This window comes from Rhinopithecus roxellana, chromosome 8 (assembly GCF_007565055.1).
Source record: "Rhinopithecus roxellana isolate Shanxi Qingling chromosome 8, ASM756505v1, whole genome shotgun sequence".
Lineage (NCBI taxonomy): Eukaryota > Metazoa > Chordata > Mammalia > Primates > Cercopithecidae > Rhinopithecus > Rhinopithecus roxellana.
The window spans coordinates 20,950,282-20,976,868 of record NC_044556.1 but is presented as its reverse complement, the minus strand read 5'-3'; the positions used below and the strand labels follow the sequence as shown (position 1 = coordinate 20,976,868).

Sequence of the window (26,587 nt, the reverse complement as noted above, 5' to 3'; positions counted from 1 at the left end):
GAATCTTACATATTTGTGCCCATGTTCTGCCCCCTGCAGGAGTCTGCATAAACCCAGTGCGTAGAGACGTGGAAGAGTACATTACAAGTGTCATTTACACGTTGATTATTGTTTTTCAGAGTGCCCTAAGGCCACCTCTGTGGGAGCTCGGGGCTGCCTTCCGAAGCCTGCGCGTCTGCACCACGTGCCCAGGGCCTGGAAGTCAGGCTCCAGGCCAGTGCGGCAGCGCGAGGCCTGCAGTCTTAAGCTCTGGGTCGCTTCGGGCCCCCGAGGGGGTGTGTCTTCCACGGCTTTAACATGGAAGGGGCGGTTCAAGTGGCGGGGGAAGTCGGCGTCTTACCGGGCTGAGGGCTGGTGCTTTGAAAGAGAGGCGGAGAGGAAAAGAGGGATTTCCCCGCCCCCGCTGCACTCCGTCCAATCCCTTCGCCTTCTCCTTTTCTCTGCCTGCCCGCCAGGCCCCTAACCTGCTCGAACCCATTCTGCGGTAGAGGCGGCCGGGTCTCTTTAAGGCCCTGCTGCGCCTGCGCCTTGGGCTCTCCTGACGCGGCCGGGCCGGACCCTGGAGGAGCCAGCTGGCCGGCAGGCGAGGGGCTAGCGGCGATTCCGACAGCGGTGGTACCGGGAGGGGTAGATGAGGGTCGCGAGGCGGCCCTGAGCTTCTGAGTGAGCGTGGTGCTTTTGGGAAGGCGGGACGGGCGACCCGTGGAGCCAGGAGCGGGGCCGAGGCGCTGAGACGCGGCGGCGCGGCTGCCGGCTGGATGGGAAGTTAATGTTTACGGCGAAGTCTACTCAACGTTTCCAAGGTGAGGGGCGCCGCGCCAGGCCGGGCGGGCCAGGAGGCCGGGAGGTCGAGCGGGCGGTGAGTCCGTGCTCCGCTGGCGCACAGCTGGGCCCAGGCGCGGCGGGCGGGGGCGCCGCAAGTTTTGCTCTGCGAGCGGGGCGGGCGCGCCCGGCCCCGCCAGGGCCTAAGTTCCCTGCACTCGCTTCCTCGCCTGTCGCCGCCGCCGCCGGTCGCAGCCCTCCTTCTCGTGGGCACTGGGGAAGAAACTCGTCGGCGGGTCTAACTGTGGCGTCCCAGGGCGGTGGAGGGACGGAGCAGCTTCGGGGGCACGTCCTCGTAAATCCCGTGGAGGACACTGACCCTGCACCTCACCCTCGAGGCCAGAAGTCGGTTCCCTCTGGGCACTTCAGGGGAGAGAGCGCTCGCGCCCCTGACTTGCAAAGTTGGCGTCTTTATTTGGCCTCCGGGATTCTGCGCATGGCTTGTCTCCAGGCTGGTGATGGGCAAGGCAGATGTGCCAGGTCCAGGATGCACTTGAGGAGAGTTTGTAGCCATCCCTGAATCACCTTATGACTGTGGGGCAAGCCTCAAATTAACCTCAGGATATCCGGTAGGTTGGATTGTGGTGGTGGTGTTTGCACTCCAAAGAGTTGCTGTGATTTCCCTGTGTCTGTCTTTGGGGCTTCTTAGATCATCTCATTTGGCATCCTTTCACCCAAGAGTTAATCAAGCCTTTTGGAATGGTTTCCTCGCTTTCCTTCTATCTATTGCTGCTAGGGCTGCTTTCGAAAAAGAAGTATTTTCTTGAAGTGGTATCTTTTCTTTGGGTTACAGTGTTGAATAATAAACTCCTTTCTTTGCCGAAAGAATGAATTCCAGTGCTTACTGAAGTTAAAGAAAAGTGATCTGGTAGTTTTTAATCTTTGTTCAGAGCTGATATATGTTAGTAACTTTTTTTTGTATTAAAATTTTGTTAGTAGAATTTCACCAGTGTACCAGAATCTCTTTTTTCTTTTTCTTTTCTTTTTTTTTTTGAGACGGAGTCTCGCTCTGTCGCCAGACTGGAGTGCAGTGGCGACCTTGGTTCACTGCAACCTCCACCTCCTGTGTTTAAGCAATTCTCCTGCCTCGGCCTCCCGAGTAGCTGGGACTACAGGCGCGTGCCACCACGCCCAGCTAATTTTTGTATTTTTAGTAGACACGAGGTTTCACCATGTTGGCCAGTATGGTCTTGATCTCTTGACCTCATGTTCCACCCACCTCGGCCTCCCAAAGTGTTGGGATTACAGGTGTGAGCCACCGTGCCCGGCCTTCTTTTTCTTTTCTTTTCTTCCTTTTTTTTTTTAAGGCTGAGTCTCACTCTGTCGCCCAGGCTGGATATATTTTCCTGCCTCAGCCTCCCGAGTAGCTGGGGATTACAGGCATATATCACCACGCCTGGCTGATTTTTTTTTTTTTTTTTTTTGTATTTTTGGTAGAGACGGGGTTTCACCGTGTTAGTCAGGCTGGTCTCGAACCCCTGACCTCAAATGATCCTCCCGCCTCAGCCTCCCAAAGTGCTGAGATTACAGGTGTGAGCACTTCTGGTGCGGCCCAGAAGCTCTTTTTTTCTATTCTAAAATGATAACTAAGATTTCTGAGAACTTTGTGTCAAATAAATCTTAGAACCAAGTTACTGAAGTATAGAGAAAACGTTCACAATTCTAAATGTGCAAGTGGTCCGGGTGCGGTGGCTCACACATGTGATCCTAGCATTTTGGGAAGCAGAGGCAGGTGGATCACTTGAGCCCGGGAGTTCGAGACTGGCCTGGGTAATACGGCAAAACCCTATTTCTACTAAAAATACAAAAATTAGCTGTGTGTGGTTGTGTGTGCTGGTAGTCCGAGCTACCCAGGAAGCTGAGGTGGGAGAATCACCAGAGCGAGGGAGGTCGAGGTTGCAGTGAGCCTTGATCATGCCGCTGCACTCCAGGCTGAACGGCAGAGTGAGACCGTCTTTCAAAAAAAACAAAAACAAAAAACATTGTGGGTAATGAATTTTTACTAAGTGAACCACCAAAGATCAAGAAATAGAACATTACTAGATTGGAGTATGTACATAGGAGTGGCATTGTTGATTTTAGAGGTATATGCATGATAAAACTTTAGTATTAGATATTGTTGAACATTTTCCCAAAGTGGTTGTACCAATTAGCAGGGAATGTTCTGGTTACCCCACATCCTTGCTGGTGCTTGTCAGTTGAAATGTTTTTTTGCTAGTCTAGTAGAGGTACAGTAATATATCAGTGTGGTTTCATTTTGCATTTTCCTGGTACTGAGGTTGAGTATCTTTTGTTGACCATTTATATTTCCTCTTGTGAAGTGCCTGTTAAGTCTTTTTGCCCAGTTTTCATTGATATGCTTATTTTTCTTTGATTTGTAATACTTTATTCTGGATATGAGTCCTTTCTAGGATATATATGTATTGCATTTTTATTTTTTCTGTCTGTATTTTGCCTTGTCAGTCTTTTAATGGTGTTTTTTTCATGCCTGGAGATTTTTTTTTTTTTTTTTTTTTGAGACGGAATCTTGCCCTGTCGCCCAGGCTGGAGTGCAGTGGCGTGATCTTAGCTCACTGCAAGCCTCGCCTTCCAGGTTCATGCCATTCTCCTGCCTCAGTCTCCCGAGTAGCTGGAACTATAGAATCCCGCCACCACGCCTGGCTAATTGTTTTTTTGTATTTTCAGTAGAGACAGGGTTTCACTGTGTTACCCAGGATGGTTTCGATCTCCTGACCTCGTGATCTGCCCACCTCGGCCTCCCAAAGTGCTGGGATTACAGGCGTGAGCCACTGTGCCCGGCCTTATGCCTGGAGATTCTTAATTTGTGTGTGTGTGTGTGTGTATGTGTGTGTGTGTGTTTTGTAAGATGGAATCTCACTCTGTTGCTGGGTTATAGTGCAGTGGCGCAATCTCGACTCACTGCAACCTCTGCCTCTTGGGTTCAAGCAATTCTCCTGCCTCAGCCTCCTGAGTAGCTGGGACTATAGGTGTGTACCACCATGCCTCGCTAATTTTTGTATTTTTAGTAGAGACAGGGTTTCACCATGTTGGCCAGGATGGTCTTGAACTCTTGACCTCATGATCCGTCCGCCTCAGACTCCCAAAGTGCTGGGATTACAGGTGTGAGCCACCGTGCCTGGCCTTTTTTTTTTTTTTTTTTTTTTTTTTTTTGAGACAGAATCTCACTCTGTTGCCCAGGTTTGAGTACAGCGGCATGATCATGGCTCACTGCAATCTTGATCTCCCAAGGCTCAGGTAATCCTCCTGCCTAATTTTTTTTTTTTAGGCTGGAACTACAGGTGAGCACCACCATGCCCAGCTAATTTTTGTATTTTTAGTGGAAATGGGGTTTTGCCATGTTGCATAGGCTGTTCTCGAACTCCTGAGCTCAAGTCATACACCTACACCTGCCTCGGCCTCCTAAAGTGTTGGGATTACAGGCATGAGCCACTGTGCCCAGCCTGAGATTCTTAATTTTAATAAAGTATACTTTATCAATCTTGTCCTTTATGGTTACTGCTTTTTGTGTCCTGTTTAAGAAATCAGTGCCTAACCTGAAAATATGAACATATTTTTTTTGTGTTGCCTTAATAACAATTTTATTTTACTTTTTGCGAAAAAAAATATATGTTTTTTCAGATAGGGTCTGAAGTGCAGTGGTGCAATCTTAGCACACTGCAACCTCTACCTCCTGTGCTCAAGCAGTCCTCCCACCTCAGCCTCCTAAGTAGCTGTGACTACGACTACAGGCATATGCCACCACACCTAGCTAATTTTTGTATGTTTTGTAGAGACAGGGTTTCAACATATTACCCAGGCTGGTCTCAAACTCTTGGGCTCAAGCAATCTGCCCTCTTCGGCCTCCCAAAGTGCTGGGATTACAGGTGTGAGCCACTGTACCCATCCCCTACTTTTTGCATTTAAGGTGTATAATTTACCGTAAATTCTTGATGAATCGCAGGGGTCAAGATTCACTTTTTTTAGGTTGGGCATGGTGGCTCATGCCTGTAATCCCAGCACTTTGGGAGGCCTAGGTGGGCAGATCACGAGCTCAGGAGTTTGAGACCAGCCTAGCCAACGTGGTGAAACCCTGTCACTACTAAACATACAAAAAATTAGCTGGCATGGTGGCATACGCCTGTAATCCCAGCTACTCAGGAGGCTGATGCAGGAGAATCGCTTGAACCCAGGAGGCTGAGGTTGCAGTGAGCTGAGATCGTGCCATTGCACTCTAGCCAGGGTTCCAGAGTGAGACTCCATCTCAAAAAAAAAAAAAAAAATTTTTTTTTGCTTTTTTTGGAGGATACAAAACTGATTAAGATGCTGAAAAAGATTTACTGTTTTTTTTTTTTCTTCACTTTTTACTGTATGGACGTCTGTTTGCTCCAGCACCATTTATTGCAAATACCATCCTTGTCCTCTCCACTGTGTGGCACTTTTTTTCATAAATCAGATAACAGTATGGTCAGCTAATTTATGAAATTAGTGTGGGTCTGTTTCTGGATACTTTGTTCTGTTTTATTTGTGTATTTGTTATCCTTGCACTAATATCACTGTATTAATGTAACTTTATAATAAACCTTGATATGTGGTAATATAAGCTCTCCAACTTTGTTCCTTAAGGTTTTCTGGGCTGTTCTTGGCTCTTGGCATTTTCATATAATTTTCAGAATCTGCTTGTCAATTTCCACAAATTTTGGAATTACAGTTGAATATATATAAATTTGGAGATAATTGATGTTTCAATATTGAGAGTCAATTTATGAACATGGTATATCTCTGTATCTAGGTCTTTTAAGAATTTCTCTTGGTAATATTCTGTTTTCTGTGTAGAAGCCTTGCATATTTTTGTTACTTATTCTTAGATATTTGATGTGTTTTGATGTTATTGTAACATATTTTAAAACATTTGTGACCTGCATGTAGAAAAACATCTGAATTTTTTGCAGGGTGAGGGAGGGGTGGCACTGGGATTATTTTAAACTAATCCGAGACATCATTTTATCAATAAATTCTAAATCTTTACTCTTTATTCATGACCTAATCCAAAGTACACCTTCTGTGTTCTAGTATTTCCAACTAAGTTTTGCATGGTGTTATTTTTTAACATGGTATTGCCAGTGTGTTGGACCAATTAAAGATTTATATGGTATTTAGTATATTGATAGTCATTGTGTTAGGCTCTGGGGATACAAAACTGATTAAGATGCTGCTTCTGCCCTGAAGGAGCTCGGAGTCTAGTGGGGATAGTAGAAATTAAAAAAAAAGATCATTATCTTCCACTAGGAGAAGTACTATGATGGAAATTGGCTTGGCAGCATGCAGAGGGGTATCTGAATCAAATCTAGGGGAGGGGAAGAGGGTCTATGCTTGGCTCCCAGTGTTCTGAGAGGTGGACAAAGGAAGTGGGCTGTGGGCAGGGGCTGTTTTTCATGAAACACACTTCTGTTTAACCCCTTGGCTTTCAGCCTTGAGCCTCACTTTACTTTTCTTGAGTCTGGAGTCTCACCAGGTGTATTAGTCTGTTCTCATGCTGCTATGAAGAATACCCAAGACTGGGTAATTTATAAAGAAAAGAGGTGTAATTGACTCACAGTGCCATATGGCTGGGAGGCCTCAGGAAACTTACAACCATGGTGGAAGGCACCTCTTCACAGGGGAACAGGAGAGCGAATGAATGCCCAGCAAAGGGTGAAGCCCCCTGTAAAACCATCAGATCTCGTGAGAACTCACTCACTATCACGATAACGGTGGGGGAAATTGCCCCTGTGATTCAGTTATCTCCACCTGGTCCTGCCCTTGACATGTGGGGATTATTACAATTTAAGGTGAGATTTGGGTGGGGACACAAAGCCAAACCATATCACCAGGTCAGTGTTTCTAGAAAATAAATTTATGAGATAGGAATGGTGGCGGAGGAGGGAACCTAGAGTAGAGTGCAACTGTACCTTACATAGACTTTAAACTATTTACTTTCTCTTTAACCCCATGCCTCTCCACCACTGACCCTATACCTGGGAACTCCTAGGCTCCTAGATCCTGAGCCTTTCCGGGATTCTGTGAGTTAGCCAAATCAGCTTGCTTTTTATTTTTTAAATTAAAAAAAATTTTTATATCACTTTATCCGGCAGTCTCCTGAGCCAGAATAGGCTCAGAGAGACTCCCTCAGCTTGTTTCTTGATTGTATTCCCTTTTGCAGGCCGGTAGGTTCAGCCTCCTCTACTCAGTCATTTATTTCTCTATTTCTTCTTGTTTCATGGGTGCCATATCTGTTCTTATCTCTCTGAGAATGTTAAAAATCATTTTCTTAAACCTTCCTTTTTTTTTTTTTTTTGAGACGGAGTCTCAGCCGCCCAGGTTAGAGCACAGTGGTGTGATCTTGGCTCACTGCAGCCACCATCTTCAGGGTACAAGCGATTCTCGTGTCTCAGCCTTTCAGGTAGCTGGAATTACAGGCATCCGCCATCATGCCCAGCTAATTTTTGTGTTTTTAGTAGAGACGGAGTTTCACCATGTTGGCCAGGCTGGTCAACTCCTGACCTCAGGTGATCCTTCCACCTTGGCCTCCCAAAGTGCTAGGATTACAGGCGTGAGGCACTGTGCCTGACCTAGACCTTCTTTTCCTTGAATAGTTTCCTCCAAGTTACTTTTTTTCCCTATTTGATATAGTCTTATTAGTAGAGGCCCTCCTTGGAAGACTGGTAATCCTTGGTTGTCTGTTCATGATTAAGAGTGGGCTACTGAAAGCTGATGGGAAGTCCTGAACTTGTAAGTAGGGCTTAAGGACGTGTAGTTTTACCCTATATTCTAGAGTCTAAAGCAGTGATTCTCAGCTTTGGCTGCACATTAGAATCACATGGAGAGCTTTAAAAAAAAAATCCCTACTGCTAATACGTCAGAATTTCTGAGAATAGGTCCCAGGTAGCGACAGTTAAAAAAAAAATTAGGTGTGGCTACATACAATAAAATGCACAGAATTTAAGTGTATAGTTTGATTTTTACCATGTAGCTGACACAAGATGTAGAGCATGGCAAAAAATTCTAGAAAATTCCTTTATATCCCTTTCTTCTGTTGTCTCACTCCCAGCTCAGAGGTGACCACTATTCTGATTTCTATCTCCGTAGATTAGCACTAGTATTTTTTAAAGCTGCCAAGATAATTCCAGTGTGTGGCCAAGATTGAAATGATTGGTCTGGGTGGATTGTTTGAGGCTATCTCCAGTGTATTTATCTTTCCTTTTGTCCCGGTCATATTTTCCAGAGAGTATCTTCCAGTTTTCTGTTTGGAGAGTTGAGGTCTAGTGTCAGTATCTGGGAACTCAGGAAAAGAGGGTTGGGTAAGGAGGAGCCATAGAACATTTAGATATGGGCTCACACAACCTGTCTCTGTTAAGATACCTATGTCTTCCACCTTGTATGGTTTACCCTCTTGAGAAAAGAAATCTGTCACCTGCCACATTGAGGGTGGGGCAGCTTGGAGGAAATCTGGGTTTCTAACTGTTCAGCATTCAGTTGCTCTTTTCTTTTAGTCCCCCTTCCCCTCTTTGTTCTGACAGTTCCTGAGCCTTTTGAGGAATCTGTGGCATAAACTGGTTTGTTCTTAGTTGTCAGCATTGCTGGCTTAGAATTTGGCCATCTTTGGCAGGGTGCAGTGGCTCATCCCTGTAATCCCAGCCCTTTGGGAGACTGAGGCAGGCAGATCATGAGGTCAAGAGATTGAGACCGTCTTGGCCAACATAGTGAAACCCCGTCTTTACTAAAAATACAAAAATTAGCTGGGCGTGGTGGCGGGCGCCTGTAGTCCCAGCTACTCAGGAGGCTGAGGCAGGAGGATTGCTTAAACCCAGGAGGCGGAGGTAGCAGTGAGCTGAGATTGAGCCACTGCACTCCAGCCTGGTGACAGAGTGAGACACCGTCACACACATACACAAAAAATTTGGCATCTTTGACTAGGTCAGTTATCCAGCTGCTTTCGAGCTTCCAAAATTTTATTGCTATTGTCTCATTGTCCCTGTCCTAATGGGGTGTGTCCTAAAAACAGAGCAAACAACAATTACACAACTTTCTTTATCCTTGTTTCAGTAAAGTTTTGGGAGAAAGCAAAATGAGATGTGTGTGTGTTCAATCTGCCATCTCACCCTGGAAGTCCACTGTATGCTTTCCATTATACAGAAACTTGTTGCCACCTGTCCTCCATTGTTGTCTCCTCCTTTTAAATTTCTTCACAGTCGTCTGAAAAGAGTGTCAGGAGGTAGAGGACCTAAATATTGGTCAAGCTGTCATTTCTTTAGCAGTCTCAAAATTCTTTTCAGAAGTACTCGTTGTCCCAGGATGTTATAATCTCAAGATTAGAAGTGATTTTGAAGATGATCCGGTTTAACGAGCTATTTGATACCTTCTCTAAAGGAATCGTCCAGCCTAAAATGTGAGAAACTCGTGGTAAGAGGAGATGAGTGCCTGGAGAAATGGATTGGGCTGTAGATCTCTACAAGGGATCTGAAAATCCGTGTGTGCATTAAATGTTGTGTGAATAATAGATCTTGCTTATTTGTAATATATAACAAAATTTATTAAAAAGTCATAATGGGCCGGGTGTGGTGGTGGCTTACGCCTGTAATCCCAGCACTTTGGGAGTCTGAGGCAGGTGGATCATCTGAGGTCAGGAGTTTAAGACCAGCCTGGCCAACATAGTGAAACCCCATCTCTACTAAAAATACAAAAAATTGGCTGGGCACGGTGACTCATGCCTGTAATCCCAGTACTTTGGGAGGCCGAGGCGGGCGGATCACAAGGTCAGGAGATTGAGACCATCCTGGCTAACACGCGGTGAAACCCCGTCTCTACAGAAAATACAAAAAAATTAGCCTGGCGTGGTGGCGGGCACCTGTAGTCCCAGCTACTTGGGAGGCTGAGGCAGGAGAATGGCATGAACCAGGAGGCGGAGCTTGCAGTGAGCCGAGATCTTGCCACTGCACTCCAGCCTGGGCGACGAGCGAGACACCATCTCAAAAAAACAAAAATAAAAAAACAAAAAAACCCCCAAAATTAGCTGGGTGTGGTGGTGTGCACCTGTAGTCTCAGCTACTTGGGAGGCTGAGGCAGGAGAATCACTTGAACATGGGAGGCAGAGGCTGCAGTGAGTCGAGATCACACCACCGCACTGCAGCCTGGGTGACAGTGAGTGAAACTCCATCTCTTAAAAAAAAAAAAAAAAGTCATGATAGTTTTATCATTTCAGTTAGTAATGCTTAAATCCAATCATGGAGAGAGGTAGTACTCAGAACTTTTTATTTTGAGAAACACTTCTAAACTAGAAAAAGTTATCAGCTATTATTAAAGATTAATAAGGTGGAGATTTTAGTGTCTAGTTAACATGAAGGGAATGATAAAACCACCCATTGAAGTCTTTATTTTAATTATCTCTAATAGCTTTGTTATTCTTTGACATTCTATATTTTTATTTTCTTTAAAACACTTACTAACTCAGAAGCTTCCCAAATGCTGCTCTTTGAGTCAGAGTTTTTACCATGAAGTTCATGATGAAATGAAATGTTGTCAATGTTTATACAATTTATTCACCTTTAAATTATATCCATCCTTTTTCTGTATTAAAATGCCCTTTTTCTTATGAAGTTGTGGTTCTAGATAGTAGGTAGATTTTTCCTTCTAATATTTGGCAAAAAATAAAAACCTGCGAGCCCTACATATTGCTTTTCAAATTAATTTTTAACAAGTCTTATAAAATACAAAAGCCTGCTTCTCACTGCACAAAATCTCCACTGGCCTTTTCTTTCTACCACAAGTTAATAACAGTCAGTCATGTGTTGTTTGACAATGGGGGTACGTTCTGAGAAATGAGTTGTTAGACAATATCACTGCTGCATAAACATCATGGAGTAAGTACACTTAGACAAACCTAGATAGTAGAGCCTACTACACACGTAGGCTATATAGTATAGCCTTTTGCTCCTAGGCTACAAACTGTACAGTTTGTTATTGTATGGAATACTGTAGGCAGTTGTAACACAGTGGTACTTGTGTATCTAAACAGCAAAGATACACCAAAAGTACTATATTATAATCTCGTGAGGCCACCCTCTTTTTTTTTTTTTTGAGATGGGGTCTCGCTGTGTCTCGTAGGCTGGAGTGCAGTGGCGCTATCTCGGCTCACTGCAACTTCTGCCTCCTGACTTCAAACTATTCTCCTGCCTGAGCCTCCCAGTAGCTGGGATTACACACCACTACACCTGGCTAATTTCTACATTTTTATTAGAGACGGAGTTTCACTATATTGGCCAGGCTGGTCTTGAACTCCTGACCTCGAATGATCCACCTGCCTCAGCCTCCCAAGGTGCTGGGATTACAGGCATGAGCCACCACGCCCAGCCAGGGCCAGGATATATGGTATCCATTAACTGAAATGTTCTTATGTGGTGCATGACTGTATTTTACTTTTGTGTTTGTGTATAAAATTCAAGATATCAGTCAGATGACATGGGAATTTTTACTATCTCTCATGGTGTTACGATAGTCCTTCCTCATTGGAAGAATGTAGATTAATTAATTGTTGTTAGAACCTGTTGATAGTGACCCCATAAGTTTGCTTGCAAAGTGTCATGTTGTTTCTCACTAGGTATTGCTACTAGCCTGGTATGTTTATTTGTTGCATTTTTAGCTGTTTACTTCAAGAGAGCTTTCTCTGCTTGTACTGTTTGCAGTTTATCCTTTTAAGTGGCCAAAGACAATGTGGGTTTAGTGGCTTGTTAATTGTTCTTTGTGCTCATCCAACTCTCTGAAAAGTGTTCCCTAAAGTTTGTTAAACTGGCTGTTATCTGGATTTTCCTTGTTTTTGCTATTTAGTGTCTTGTAAGTTTGTTATCCGGACTCTTCGTAAGTAACTACTAGCTCCTTTGTTCTTGAAAGGGACCTTGTTGAGAGATAGGAACAAAACTTGCTTTATTATGGATAAATGCTTTTTTTGTTTGTTCATAGCAAAGTATAAGCACTGAGATAGAAGGAAGGGTGGGAATTTTGTCTCTGAGTTGGTGCTCAAATGATTATTTGCTGTTGTCTTTGTCCTGAATCTTTTGTGTATCAGAAGTGAATCAGTGTGCTCGTAAATTATGCTAGTGACTATCAGAACAGCATTAGCAGATACTGTATAAAAGTGTAGCTTTAATGATTAATTATGTAATATATTTGAATGAAATACATGAGAAAGGTAGAAGAAAAATGTAATATCTTCAGGCATACCAGAAATCAGGATAGTTTGGAAAACTGAGCATAATTTGATGGTGAAAGGACCTTGAAGTAAATTGAAAATGGATTTTGGGGATAAGTCATGAATAATGTAATGTCTTTGAATACAGTAGTTCTTTCTTATCTGCAGTTTTACTTAACTGTGGTCAATTACAGTCTGAAAATATTAAATGGAAAATTCCAGAAATAATTTATAATTTTTTTGTTTTTTGTTTTTGTGTTTTTTTGGAGACAGGGTCTTGCTGTGTTACCCATACTGTAGTGCAGTGGGGTGATCATGGCTCACTGCCGCCTTGACCTCCCGGGCTCAACCAATCCTCCCACCTTAGCCTCCTGAGTAGCTGGGACTACAGGTTTGTGCCGCCACACCTGGCTAATTAAAAAGCATTTTTTTTCTCATAGAGATGGGGTCTTGTTATGTTGCGTAGGGCTAGTCTTGAATTCCTGGCCTTAAGTGATGCTCCTGCCTCGGCCTCCCAAAGTGTTGGGATTACAGGCGTCAGCCACTGCACCTGACCAATTTAATGAGTTTTGATTCACCTATGTGAATCATTTATATTGTAGTTGCTTTAATCCCCATTGTTGTGATTGTTTTGTTTTGTTTTTAGAGATGAGGTCTCGCCCTGTTTCCCAGGCTGGAGTTCAGTGTCGTGATCATAGCTCAGTGCAGCCTTGAACTCCTGGGCCCAAGCAATCTTCACGCCTCAGCCTTCCAAGTTAGTTGGGACAACAGGATTTGTGCCACTGCACTTGGCTAATTTTTGGGGGTCTTGCTCTGTTGCCCAGTCTGGAGTGGTGATATCTTTTACCATAGATTAGTTTTTCTTGTTCTTGAACTTCACATAAGTAGAATAACAGTGTGTATTCTTTTGTGTCTGCTTCTTTTGGTCAAAAAAATGTTTTTGAAATTCATCAATGATCTTGCACATATCAATAGTTCTTCTTAATCCATGCATATTAATACATTGTATGAATATAACACAATTTATTTGTCCCATCTCCTATTTGGCTATTATGAATAAAGTAGCTATGAAGGTTTTTTTTTTTTTTTTTTTTTTTGGAGACAGAGTTTTGCTCTTGTTGCTCAGGCTGGAGTGCAATGGCACAATCTGGCGATCTCGGGTCACTGCAGCCTCTGCTTCCCGGGTTCAAGACATTCTCCTGTCTCAGCCTCCTGAGTAGCTGGGATTACAGGCATGTGTCACCATGCCTGGCTAATTTTGTATTTTTAGTAGAGATGGGGTTTCTCCATGTTGGTCAGGCTGGTCTTGAACTCCCGACCTCAGGTGATCTGCCCGCCTTGGGCTCCCAAAGTGCTGGGATTACAGGTGTCAGCCACCATGCCTGGCCCTTTTTTTTTTTTTTTTAAGATGGTGTTTTGCTCTTGTCACCCAGGCTGGAGTGCAATGGCGTGATCTCGGCTCAGTACAACCTCCACTTCCCAGGTTCAAGTGATTTTCCTGCCTCAGCCTCCCATGTAGCTGGGATTACAGGCGTGCACCACCACTCCTGGCTAATTTTGTATTTTTAGTAGAGACAGGGTTTCACCGTGTTGGGCAGGCTGGTCCTGAACTCCTCCTGTCCTCAGGTGATCCACCCGCCCCACCCTCCAAAAGGGCTGGGATTACAGGCATGAGCCACTGCACCCGGCCGCTATGAAGTTTTGACTGTGAGTCTTTTTGTAGACATACACTATCATTTATCTTGGATAAATAAATAGTGGTGGAATTACTGAGTCATAGGGAAGATGTATGTTTAACTTTAGAAGACAATGCTGAACAATTTTCCCCAAGAAATTACACTATTTTACATTCCAACCTGCCATCTAGTTGAGTGACAAATCAGAATTGAGTTTTAGAAGGATTATTTTGAGACAGTGGGCAGGCTGGTGCAGTGGATCATGCGTGTAATCCCAGCACTTTGGGAGGCCGAGGAGGGTGGATCACGAGGTCAGGAGTTTGAGACCAGCCTGATCAACATGGTGAAACCCCGTTTCTACTAAAAATACAAAAAATAGCTGGGTGTGGTGGTGCATGCCTGTAATCCCAGCTACTCAGGAGGCTGAGGCAGAAGAATCGCTTGAACCTGGGAGGCGGAGGTTGCAGTGAGCTGAGATCGCACCATTGCACTCCAGCCTGGGCGACAGAGTGAGACTCCGTCTCAAAAAAAAAAAAGAATATTCTGGTACAGTGGGGTATAAGACTTGGAATAGGGAAAACACACAGTAAAGTAATACACTTGAAAATTGATGTGTTCCAGCCGGGCGTGGTGGCACACGCCTGTAATCCCAGCTACTTGGGAGACTGAGGCAGGAGAATTGCTTGAACCCGGGAGGCGGAGAGTATGGTGAGCTGAGATTGCACCACTGCACTCCAGCCTGGGTGACAGAGGGAGACTCCGTCTCAAAAAAAAAAAAAGAAAAAAGAAAATTGATGTATTCCTTATCCAAGGAATTGGTAGGGAGGTAGATAAGCTAATGGATTCTAGTGCTATAAGGACATGAACTCCTTAGACTTGATATATGGGGTGAGGATAAGGTAGGGATCAGGTGACCCCTATATGTCTGTGATAGGTTGCTGGATGTTGGAACACTGTGGAGGAAAAGATTTAAAGGGAAGGAGTAATGAATTCCATTTTGTTTGTAAGTAGTAATTGGGGGTAAAAGGAAGTATGAAATATCTCTGGGAGTGTGTGTAGGAAGGATAGAATGGAATTGGAATGTTGGGGACCATTAACATTTAAGAAATGAACTGAAGAAGAGTCTGCATAAGAACAAAAGGAGTAGCCACTATAAAAGGAAACCAAGGAAAGTGATTTAACAGAAGTTAAAAAAAATAGAACTTTGAAGAGGGAGGGAGGGACTGGAATGTTGTTAGTGTGAGTAAAAATACAGACTTCTGGCCGGGCGCTGTGGCTCACTCCTGTAATCCCAGTACTTTGGGAGGCCGAGGCGGGTGGATCACCTGAGGTCAGGAGTTCAAGACTAACCTGGGCAACATGGTGAAACCCTGTCATTACTAAAAATACAATTACAAATTACAAAAATACAAATACACATTAGCCGGGCGTGGTGTCAGGTGCCTGTAATCCCAGCTACTTGGGAGGCTAAGGCAGGAAAATCACTTGAACCCGGGAGGTGGAGGTTGCAATGAACTGGGATCGGGCCATTGCATTCCAGTCTGGGTGACAGATCGAAACCGTGTCTCAAAAAACAAACAAAAAAACCCAGACTTCTGGAGGTTTCTTTTTATATCTGTTAAAACTTATAATATCATGTTACTTGTCCCAGTAGTTGTACTTTATGAAATAAATCCTAGAGAAACGTACACATGTGGAAAAATGTGTTTAACATATATTAATAATAGTAAAAAATGGGAAGCACCCCAAGTATCCATCAATAGAGGATTAGTTAAATAAAGTATAGTACATTTGTGTGATGGAATGCTATACAGCTTATGGAATATGGTGTGTATACTGTGTTACTTTCCGGTGCTGCTGTAACAAATTAGTACAAACTTAGTGACTTAAAACAAATTTAGTCTCTCACAGTTCCGAAGGTCAGAGTTCAAAATGTTTCACTGGGTTAAAGTCAAGATTGTAGCAGGGCTGGTTTCTTCTGGAGGCTCGAGGGGAGAATCTTCTCCATCTTCTGGAGCTGTGTTCCTTGTATTCCTTGCATTGCATTCCTTGGCCGCATCCTCCATCTTCAAACCCAGCAGTATAGCATTTTCAAATTTTTTCTGTTTGAGCCTTCACATTGTTTTCTCTCTCATAAGGACTTTTGTGATTAGATCAGGCACAACCCAGATAATGTAAGATAACCTCCCATCTCAAGATCTTTTTTTTTTTTTTTTTGAGACGGAGTCTCACTGTGTCATGCAGGCTAGAGTGCAGTGGCGCCACCTCAGCTCACTGCAGGCTCCGCCTCCCGGGTTCACGCCGTTCTGCTGCCTCCGCCTCTCGAGTAGCTGGGACTACAGGTGCCTACCACCACGCCTGGCTAATTTTATATATTTCTGGTGGAGACAAGGTTTCGCCATGTTAGCCAGGATGGTCTCGAACTCCTGACCTCGTGATCTGCCTGCCTCAGCCCCCCAAAGTGCTGGGATTACAGGCGTGAGCCACTGTGCCTGGCCTATCTCAAGATCTTTAACTTAATCACAGCTGCAAAGCACCTTCTGCCATATAAGATAACATAGTCACAGGTTCCAGGTATTAGGATATGGAGCTCTTTGCCTGGTTCAGGTAGGGTGGCGGGTGTACGTGGGGAGGGGAGGAATTAATCTTCATGCCGCAAATACCGACAAGGACAGAAGATCAAAGTACGTTAAGTAAAATAAATTGTCAAGGAATTATGTAAAATTTTCTAATATTGTAAAATCTAAAAAATTACCTATATACCTATATGTCATATGTATTATTAGAAAAGAAATCTTGATGAATGCATTACCATGTTGTTAACTGTGACTGTCTTTGAGAGAGAGATTACAGAGTACTTGGACTTCCATTTTTTTCTGTGATATTTGGATTCTTAACATGTATTTTGTAATCAGAAATATCAGAATAAAAGGAGAGAATGGTACTGGGGCACATGTTGCAGAGAGATCAAGTAAGATAAGGACTGTCAAGTGTTTAGTTGATTTAGCAACAAAGAGGTTCTCAGTAAGTAACCTTGGTTAAGTGTGGTTTCAGAAAAATGGTAGAATAGAAGCCAGTTTGCAATGAAAAAGTGGGAGGTGAGAAAGGAAAGAGTGAAAAGGTAAACATTTTTTGTAGTTGCTTAGCTATGGGGAAGGGAGGATACAGTGAGACACAGGGTACTTTGGGGGATGTAAGATCCAGCGAGATTTTTTGTTTTGTTTTTTTGAGACAGGGTCTTGCCCTGTCGCCCAAGCTGGGGTGCCGTGGTGCATTCATGGCTTACTGCAGCCTTGATCTGCTGGGCTTAAGCAGTCCTCTCACCTCAGCCTCCCGAGTAGCTGGGACTACAGGCATGTGCTGCCATATCTGGCTACTTTTTGTATTTTTTGCAGAGATGGGATTTCATCTTGTTGCCCAGACTGGTTTTAAACTCCTGGGATCAAGCAATCCACCTGCCTTGGCCTCCCAAAGTCCTGGGATTACAGGTGTCAGTCAGTAACCACACCCGGCCAAGATTTTTAAATATGGCGGAGGAGCATGTTTAAAAATTGAGAGCAGAAACTGGGAAGAAGGGAGCAATCACCTGAGCTCTAGGAGAGTCCAAAGAGCATAAGCTCTGACAGAAGTCTTCTGACTTCAGACAGAACACTTACTTGCCTGTGGCAGGTGAGAACTAGAGGGGTGTGAATATGTGTCAGAGTTAAGTGTGTAACACTTTAGATTCCTTTAATATCAGATTTTAAAAAATCTCTTGCAGTCCTAAATGCTTTTTTGGCATTTTCTGAAAGTCAGTTATTGTGTAGCTATGTATCTTTAGTCTTGCTAATGTACTCTCATTGTATTGACTTGTCCCAGAAATGTGTAATTGTTTCTGTAGCCTAGTATATGGAGCTCAGGGAATTAAGACCTTAGTTTTCTATTATAGTATAACATTTTGAGAATTTTTTTACCTGTTATATTTGAAACTAACCATTGCATAAAAGACAATCTTATGTGAGTTCTTTTTTTTTTGAGATAGGGTCTCGCTCTGTTGCCCTGGTTGGAGTGCAGTGGTGTGATCTTGGCTTATTGCAACCTCCGCCTCCCAGGTTCAAGTGATTCTCTTTCCTCAGCTTCCCAAGTAGCTGGGATTACAGGCGTGCACCACCATGCCCAGCTAATTTTTGTATTTTTAGTGGAGACAGGGTTTCGCCACATTGGCCAGGCTGGTCTTGAACTCTTGGCCTCAAGTGATCCACCTGCCTTGGCCTCCCAAAGTGCTGGGATTACAGGTGTGAGCCACCGTGCTCTGCCAAAAAAATCTGCTTTTTTGAGTCTGTATAAATTTTCTCTGAAATGTTACAACAGGAAAGTGTTGGAATTATTATATAATTCAAGGAAACCAAGGTTCAAAGAGCTTAAATAGTATCTCATTGTGGTTTTGATTTGCATTTCTCTGATGGCCAGTGATGATGAGCATTTTTTCATGTGTCTGTTGGCTGTATGCATGTCTTCTTTTGAGAAATGTCTGTTCATATCCTTTGCCCACTTTTTGATGGGGTTGTTTGTTTTTTTCTTGTAAATTTGTTTGAGTTCTTTGTAGGTTCTGGATATTAGCCCTTTGTCTGATGAGTAGATTGCAAAAATTTTCTCCCATTCTACAGGTTGCCTGTTCACTCTGATGGTAGTTTCTTTTGCTGTGCAGAAGCTCTTTAGTTTAATTAGATCCCATTTGTCAATTTTGGCTTTTGTTGCCGTTGCTTTTGGTGTTTTAGACGTGAAGTCCTTGTCCAAGCCTATGTCCTGAAGGGTATTGCCTAGGTTTTCTTCTAGGGTTTTTATGGTATTAGGTCTAACATTTAAGTCTCTAATCCATCTTGAATTAATTTTCATATAAGGAGTAAGGAAAGGATCCAGTTTCAGCTTTCTACTTGTGGCTAGCTCACACCAGTTAGAATGGCAATCATTAAAAAGTCAGGAAACAACAGGTGCTGGAGAGGATGTGGAGAAATAGGAACCCTTTTACACTGTTGGTGGGATTGTAAACTAGTTCAACCATTATGGAAAACAGTATGGCGATTCCTCAAGGACCTAGAACTAGAAGTACCATGTGACCCAGCAATCCCATTACTGGGTATATACCCAAAGGATTATAAATCATGCTGCTATAAAGACACATGCACACGTATGTTTATTGTGGCACTATTCACAATAGCAAAGACTTGGAATCAACCCAAATGTCCATCAGTGACAGACTGGATTAAGAAAATATGGCACATATACACCATGGAATACTATGCAGCCATAAAAAAGGATGAGTTTGTGTCCTTTGTGGGGACATGGATGTGGCTGGAAACCATCATTCTCTTTTTTTTTTTTTTTTTTTTTTTTTTTTTTTGAGACGGAGTCTCGCTCTGTCGCCCGGGCTGGAGTGCAGTGGCCGGATCTCAGCTCACTGCAAGCTCCGCCTCCCGGGTTTACGCCATTCTCCTGCCTCAGCCTCCCAAGTAGCTGGGACTACAGGCGCCCGCCACCTCGCCCGGCTAGTTTTTTGTATTTTTTTAGTAGAGACGGGGTTTCACCATGTTACCCAGGATGGTCTCGATCTCCTGACCTCGTGATCCGCCCGTCTCGGCCTCCCAAAGTGCTGGGATTACAGGCTTGAGCCACCGCGCCCGGCCGAAACCATCATTCTCAGCAAACTATCACAAGAACAGAAAACCAAACACCGCATGTTCTCACTCATAGGTGGGAACTGAACAATGAGATCACTTGGACTCGGGAATGGGAACATCACACACCAGGGCCTATCACGGGGAGGGGGGAGGGATTGCATTGGGAGTTATACCTGATGTAATTGATGAGTTGATGGGTGCTGACGAGTTGATGGGTGCAGCACACCAACATGGCACAAGTATACATATGTAACAAACCTGCACGTTATGCACATGTACCCTAGAACTTAAAGTATAATTAAAAAAAAGAGCTTAAATAACTTGTCAAAGCCACGCATCTTGTTAATAGAACATAGTACTTTACTAGCTGAGATGCAGAAGACCTTTAAAAATTATTTTACTGATATTTAGTATATTTGTGCCAGGATTCCCTGATTTTTCACATGTATCTTTTATCCAGTTTTCATTAAGATAGAACATTTTTTCCACCTCATAATTTCATTGCTCTTTTCTTTTACCTACACAGTAGTTCCCCCTTATCCTCAGGAGATACATTCCAAAACTGCTAGTGATACCTGAAACTGTGGGTAGGACCAAGCTCTATGCATAGTATGTGTTTACCTGTTCCTACCTACCTATGATAGAGTTTTATTTATAAATTAGGCACAGTAACAGAGTAAAGACAACAATTAATTATTACTAGTCAAATATTATTGAGTGAAATAAGGATTACTTGAACACAAGCACTGTCATACAGCAACAACAGTGGATCTGATAACCGAGATGCCTACTAAGTAACTAACAGGCGGATAGCATATACAGTATGGATACACTGGACAAAGTGATGATTCATGTTCCAGGTGGAACAGGACAGATGGCATGTAATTTCGAATTGATGAATTGGATTTTTTTTTTTTTTTTTTTGAGATGGAGTCTTGCTGGGTCGCCCAGGCTGGAGTACAGTGGTGTGATATTAGCTCACTGCAACCTCCGCCTCCCAGGTTCCAGTGATTCTCCTGTTTCAGCCTCCCGAGTAGCCAGGATTACAGGTGCATGCCACCACGCCCAGCTAATTTTTGTATTTTCAGTAGGGGCAGGGTTTCACCATTTTGGCAGGCTGTTCTCGAACTCCTGACCTCAAGTGATCTGCCTGCCTTGGCCTCCCAAAGTGCTGGGATTATAAGCTTGAATCACCGCACCCGGCCGAGAATTAATGAATTGTTTATTTCTGGAATTTTCCAAGTAATATTTCTGGACCAGGTTGATGGCAGGTAGCTGAAACTGTGGAGAGTGAAACCTCAGATAAGGAGGAACTACTGTAATTAAAGTAATTACCTGTGTAATTAAAGTAATTAAAATGAGTAGCATTAAAATAGAGTTTTTAGGCCTTTGCTGTGAACTAGGCACTATTTACCCATTTGGAGGATTATATTGAGATTCTTGTTGACATTTTAGGATTTTTCAAAACAGTGGTAATTCATTCTTATTTCACATCGGGCAGGGAATGATAATGCTGTTGAGCATACTTAACACAGTGCTCGATATATTGTGTCTACTGAAATTTAAAATTCATATAATATATGCTGTATTTTAACAGTTACTTGTTCTGAATTTGTATTTTTAAGCACTAGCATGAAACATAAGGAAACAGGTATTTTAATACCTTTGCTGCTGTCAAGAAAAAATTGTGTGTGGATATCCTTTTTTTTAAAAAACAAAATGAAACAAAACAATTTTGTTGTGGCATTGGAAGGTTGAGGTTAGGGAATAGGCTTAGCTCCTCACTTGTGAGCTTGAACAGCTTAGGTATAACAATTTTAGGTGCAGCTTAAATAATCAAATTTCAGTTTTCCAGTGTTCTCATTCAATATATTTTATTTATTATTATTATTATTATTTTGCAGGGTCTTAATCTGTCATCCAGCCTGGAGTGGAGTGGCATGATCATAGCTCACGTAAACTTGAACTCTTGGGCTCAAGTAATCCCAAGTGTCAGACTCCTGACACTTGGACAGACTCCTGTGTGAGACTCCTGAGTAGCCAGAACTAGAGGCACATGCCACCATGCCTGGCTAGTTTTTAAAAGATTTTTTTGTGGATATGAGATCTCACTATGTTACCCAGGCTGGTCTCGAACTTGTGGTCTGAAGCGACCCTCCTGCCTTGGCCTCCCAAAGTGTTAGGATTACAGGCATGAGCCACTGTGCCCCGCCCTTTTCCCGGAGTTTTAATACAAAAGGATTTGTGGGGAAATCAGTAATTTGGTAATACAGCAAAATGGTTCATGTAGTAATAATTCCTTCTCTATGAAGGAAGGCAACTTTAGGTTTGGTAGGGAATCCAACAAAATTCTGTGTTGAAAATAATTTGATTGTAAAAAGAATTGATGCCTGGGAAAAAAAGTGGCATGGTGTCGTAGAACATGGATTTTGTTTCATGTCTTTGTTGTTTATAAACTTTCTGGGTCTTTTTTTTTTTTAATCAGAAAAATATGTGTCTTGATATTTACTGTGTAAAGTTGGTCATGAGGAGTGGAAATAATAGCATGTAGTGCCTAGAACAGTACTTGCTATATGTTTTGGTGGTCAGTATAAATAGCAGCTATATGAATTTTGTGATTATAATATTAAAGGAAAGCGAAATGCATAAAGCAGCCAGCTACAGCGGCTCACACCTGTAATCCTAGCACTTTGAGAGGCTGAGGCGGGAGGATCACTTGAGCCCAGGAGTTCAAAACCAGCCTGGGCAACATGGTGAGACCCCATCTCTATTTAAAAAAAAAAGAAAGAAAGGAAAAAAATGCAGAAACCTCAAATGAAATTGAAGATATATCTAAGGAATATCTGGTAGCAAAACTGATTTCAGTTTTGTTGAATTACCAAATGGTTAAATATATTACTGAAATTGCCTATATGACAATTTTCTTGTGGTAATATGGATTATATTGTCCACCTTATAAAACTGATGTATGTACTTAAAAATATTAATTATTCTGTTCATTGGATGATTTAGGTTGGCCTAGTAGCAGAAGAGGTCCTGGGTTTGTATAATTCTTTTATAGATTGTGTTTACCGAAGCATATAACATTAAATAAGACATAATTTTTTAGCATGTAGGAAACTTACTTCAGATTCACAGACCATGGTAATTTTTGTTATTTGTAACAAATAAATTGTAATTTGTTATTTATAGTTTTAAAATCATTATTTCTTCATAAGAAATAAGTATGACCTAGCAATGAATATACTGGACATATTAACTTGAAAAATCTTTTAATACTAGGTAGTAGATTAAATGGCTGGTTAAAGTATTTCATTAAGTATTTTTGAGTGAAGTTGCACTTGTATAATTCAAAAGGTTTCAGATACCAAATAAATGCTAATTCTTCAAGGTAATTTTATGCTCTATCTCGTATAGTTTTGGATATCTTGAAATAAGTTTGGTAATCAGTATCACCAGCTACTAACTCTGGTTTTATTGAATCTAAGAGTATGGCTGGTATTTTTCCTTACATGTAAGGACCAGGAAGAGGAAATTTAAAAATGTGTTCTGTCTCAGAGTAGAAACGGAATTATGGAAAGACTTCTTGCCACACCTGTGGTCTACTATCATTTTAAATATTCCTAGATTAACAAACATTGAAAATGCTAAAACTGAGTAATACTTCATTTATTCATGTGAAATGCCTTGATCAGATAACACAAAAATATCAGCAGCACTCAGATGTTTTGAACTGTTGCAAAAATGAGTGTAGGTATATGTGGTAACTTTGTATGTAGCTCAAGATATTTCTGAGCTGTTTAGCTGGTTTAGGGGTTTTATTTAGCCAGGGAGCAGTGCATGTGGTACTGTTTAGTAAAGTTCTCTAACAGTGAATATAAATATAAATTTGCAACTAAAACACAAACTCATACTACTGGAGCATTAAATATAAAAAATTAACCACAAACCTGACATTTTATATTTAGAATTTTTTTTTAAACTTAAGTACTGTAACCAACTTAGATTAGTTTAGTGTTTCTCTTACCCGTTGAAAACTTCCATTTGCCTCTGATATAGGCGTATAATTATGATGTGGTAGCCATTTGATGCTTTTTCTCTATTGATTTTCTCTCATTTTCTCTTCTTCCTTTTTCTTTAGAAACTGTTGCTTATAGTTTATGAAGTTAAGAGGTTTCCTTTCACTTAAATTCTATTTATTTATTTTTTAAGAGACTCCCTCTGTCACCCAGGCTGGAGTGGAGTGTCACAATCATAGCTCACTACAGCCTCAAACTCCTGGTCTCAAGTGATTCTCACTCCTGGGCCTCCCAAAGTGCTGGGATTACAGGTGTGAGCCACCATAGCCAGCCCCAAATGTTAATTTAATTAATTAATTAATTTATTTATTTTTTGAGACGGAGTCTCGCTCTGTCGCCCAGGCTGGAGTGCAGTGGCCGGATCTCAGCTCACTGCAAGCTCCGCCTCCTGGGTTCACGCCATTCTCCTGCCTCAGCCTCCCGAGTAGCTGGGACTACAGGCGCCCGCCACCACGCCCGGCTAGTTTTTTGTATTTTTTTAGTAGAGACGGGGTTTCACTGTGTTAGCCAGGATGGTCTCGATCTCCTGACCTCGTGATCCGCCCGTCTCGGCCTCCCAAAGTGCTGGGATTACAGGCTTGAGCCACCGCGCCCGGCCTCATTAATTTATTTTTAAAGACAGAGTCTTGTTCTTTCACCTAGGCCAGAGTGTAGTGGCATGATCATAGCTCATTGCAGCATCAAACTCCAGGGTGCCAGTGATCCTCCTGCATTAGCCTCCCAAGTAGCTGGAACTACAGGCACACACCACCATGCCCGGCTAATTTGGCGTCTGAAAGCACTAGGATTACAGGTGTGAGCCACCGTGCCTGCCTCAAAATGTTAATTTTAAAGTCAGGAAAATTTCAAATGTTTCTGTTTGGGTTTATAGGGTTTATATTTAATACAAAAATTATAAAAATTTTTGTTGATATTCTTGAGACCTTTAAACATTTTTATTATATATATATATATATATATATATATATATATATTTATTTATTTATTTGAGACAAACTCTCACTCTGCTGCCCAGGCCAAGTGCAATGGTGTGATCATGGCTCACTACAATCTTGACCTCCCAGGCTCAAGCAGTCCTCCCACCTCAGCTTCTTGAGTAGCTGGGACCACAGGCATGTGCCACTACACCTGGCTAATTTTTAATGTATTTGTAGAGACAAGGTCTTCCTATGTTGCCCAGGCTGGTCTCGAACTCCTGTACTCAAGGGATTGATTCTCCTGCCTTGACCTCTCAAGGTGCTGGGATTACAGGTGTGAGCCACCATGCACAGCCCCTTTTTTTTTGTTTTTACAGATTTAGGGGTACAAGTGCAGTTTTCGTTACATGGTTATATTGTGTAGTGGTGAGGTCTGGACTTTTAGTGTAGCCATCACCCGGATGGTGTATATTGTACCCAGTAAGTAACTTCTCCTTCCTTACCTGCCTCCCACCCTCCCACTCTCAGACCTTTTAAAAAATATTAGTATTACTACATTGATGTAGCAGAAAATGATTAAGTATAGTCTATAATAGGCTGTTTTCAGATAAGTTAGGAATTTTCATGTTGACAACTTCATTTTCAAATATAATTTCTGCTTTAATATTTTAGTTAATAGAATTTCTTTAATAGGTAATAGATTAGTTTTAGGCAGGCAGTAAAATCCTCAGGGTCATGACATATTCTGATATGCTGTGTTTTGACTTTTATGTTCTACAGTTAGTTTTAGCTTACCTTCTTAGCAGTGATTTATAGTTGTCAGAACATTTAGGGCTGAATGTTTAGTATCTTGGCTCTATCATTTGTTAATTAGCTAAGGGATCTTGAGTAAGTTGTTTAACCTCTATAAGCTTCAGTAAAATCTATCTCAGGGTTATGGTGAGGATTAAATAAGATAATGAATCTAGAGTCTTGTCACAGTCCCTGGCATGTAATAAAGCATATAGTAAATGATGGTGGTAGCAGCAGCAGTAATGTATCATTGTGTACATGTTTTGTTTTCCTGAAAGTTAGCTGTAAGGCAGGAAGGATCAGAGAGAGATAGAAATATGCCTACAGATAATCTTAACTTGGAGAAACATGCCATATAGACATCTAAGAAAAGATAATTGTCTGTCGTGTTACTATTATTTCCTCTTTTTTGCCTTTCTCTGTAATTCCTACTCTTCTGTTTTTTTATTTCTTCTGAAGCCAGTGCTTTGTGTATCTTTGCAGCTTCCATCTCTCTTTGATAGTTGTTAGCTTAAATAAGTGAAAGACATAACTTGAAATTCTTCTTTTTGGATATGTTTTAAAACTTATATTCCATTTTAATATTAAGTATTTTGATAATAATAATATGTAAGACATTGCATGGGTGTTTATTCCCATTTACAGAATTGGAACAACAATTCTTATAACCTGTTAAAAGATTGAAGGTAGATATTACATTTGTACTAGTCTTAAATCCTACTGTAATAAGATATTTGTACCAACCTTAAATCTTACTGGAACTAAGCCGTGTGTTGTGGCACACATCTGTAGTCCAAGCTACTTGGGAGACTGAGGTGGGAGCATTACTAGAGCCCAGGAGTTTGAGACCAACCTGGGCAATGTAGCAAGACACCATCTCTTAAAAAAATCTTCCTGGAACTGGTGTAAATATTATTTTTAACTTTCCACATACTAATTCAGTTGTATATCAGGTTTTTTGTGGGCTCAGAGTTTCTAACTCCTTGAAAACTCCTTGAGGTGGGAGACATAACGATGTATACAGATACAAATTAATGACCTTTTATATTTGCATTGATACAGCATTTTGATATTTGAGCAAACATTTTAGGATGTGCTTCTCAATTTGATATATTGCTATTTATTTTGGAAGCAAATAAGAAAAGAACTCTGGATACATTTGGTGTTACATATACTTAGACAAATACCCACTAAAAAAAGTCGTGCTATAAGTCTGCACATTCTGGTTTGTAGTTTTGTTTAAGCAAAGTTGCAGTTTAAATAATGATCCCTGAGACATAATTACATGTCATTCACCTACCTGCCAATTTCCCCGAGTTTATGGTTTCTATAAAACTTACTATGAAACATGAGGTACTTGTAATAGTCAATTTGAGAATAAAAATATGAATAATTTAAAAAATATGACATAGGTGGTAGAGCT

The 26,587-nt window shown here is 41.9% G+C and overlaps 1 protein-coding gene across 3 annotated transcripts in view; it reads left to right on the top strand.

Moving 5' to 3' along the window:
• The first annotated feature begins 478 nt into the window (after positions 1 to 478).
• Positions 479 to 26,587, top strand: part of EVI5 (ecotropic viral integration site 5) — a 282,059-nt gene continuing 255,950 nt past the window's right edge. For all 3 annotated transcript variants that reach the window (XM_030935805.1, XM_030935804.1, XM_030935803.1), the window contains exon 1: positions 479 to 803. The gene's annotated coding sequence lies outside the window, so the exon portion shown is untranslated. The remainder of the gene's footprint in view (positions 804 to 26,587) is intronic.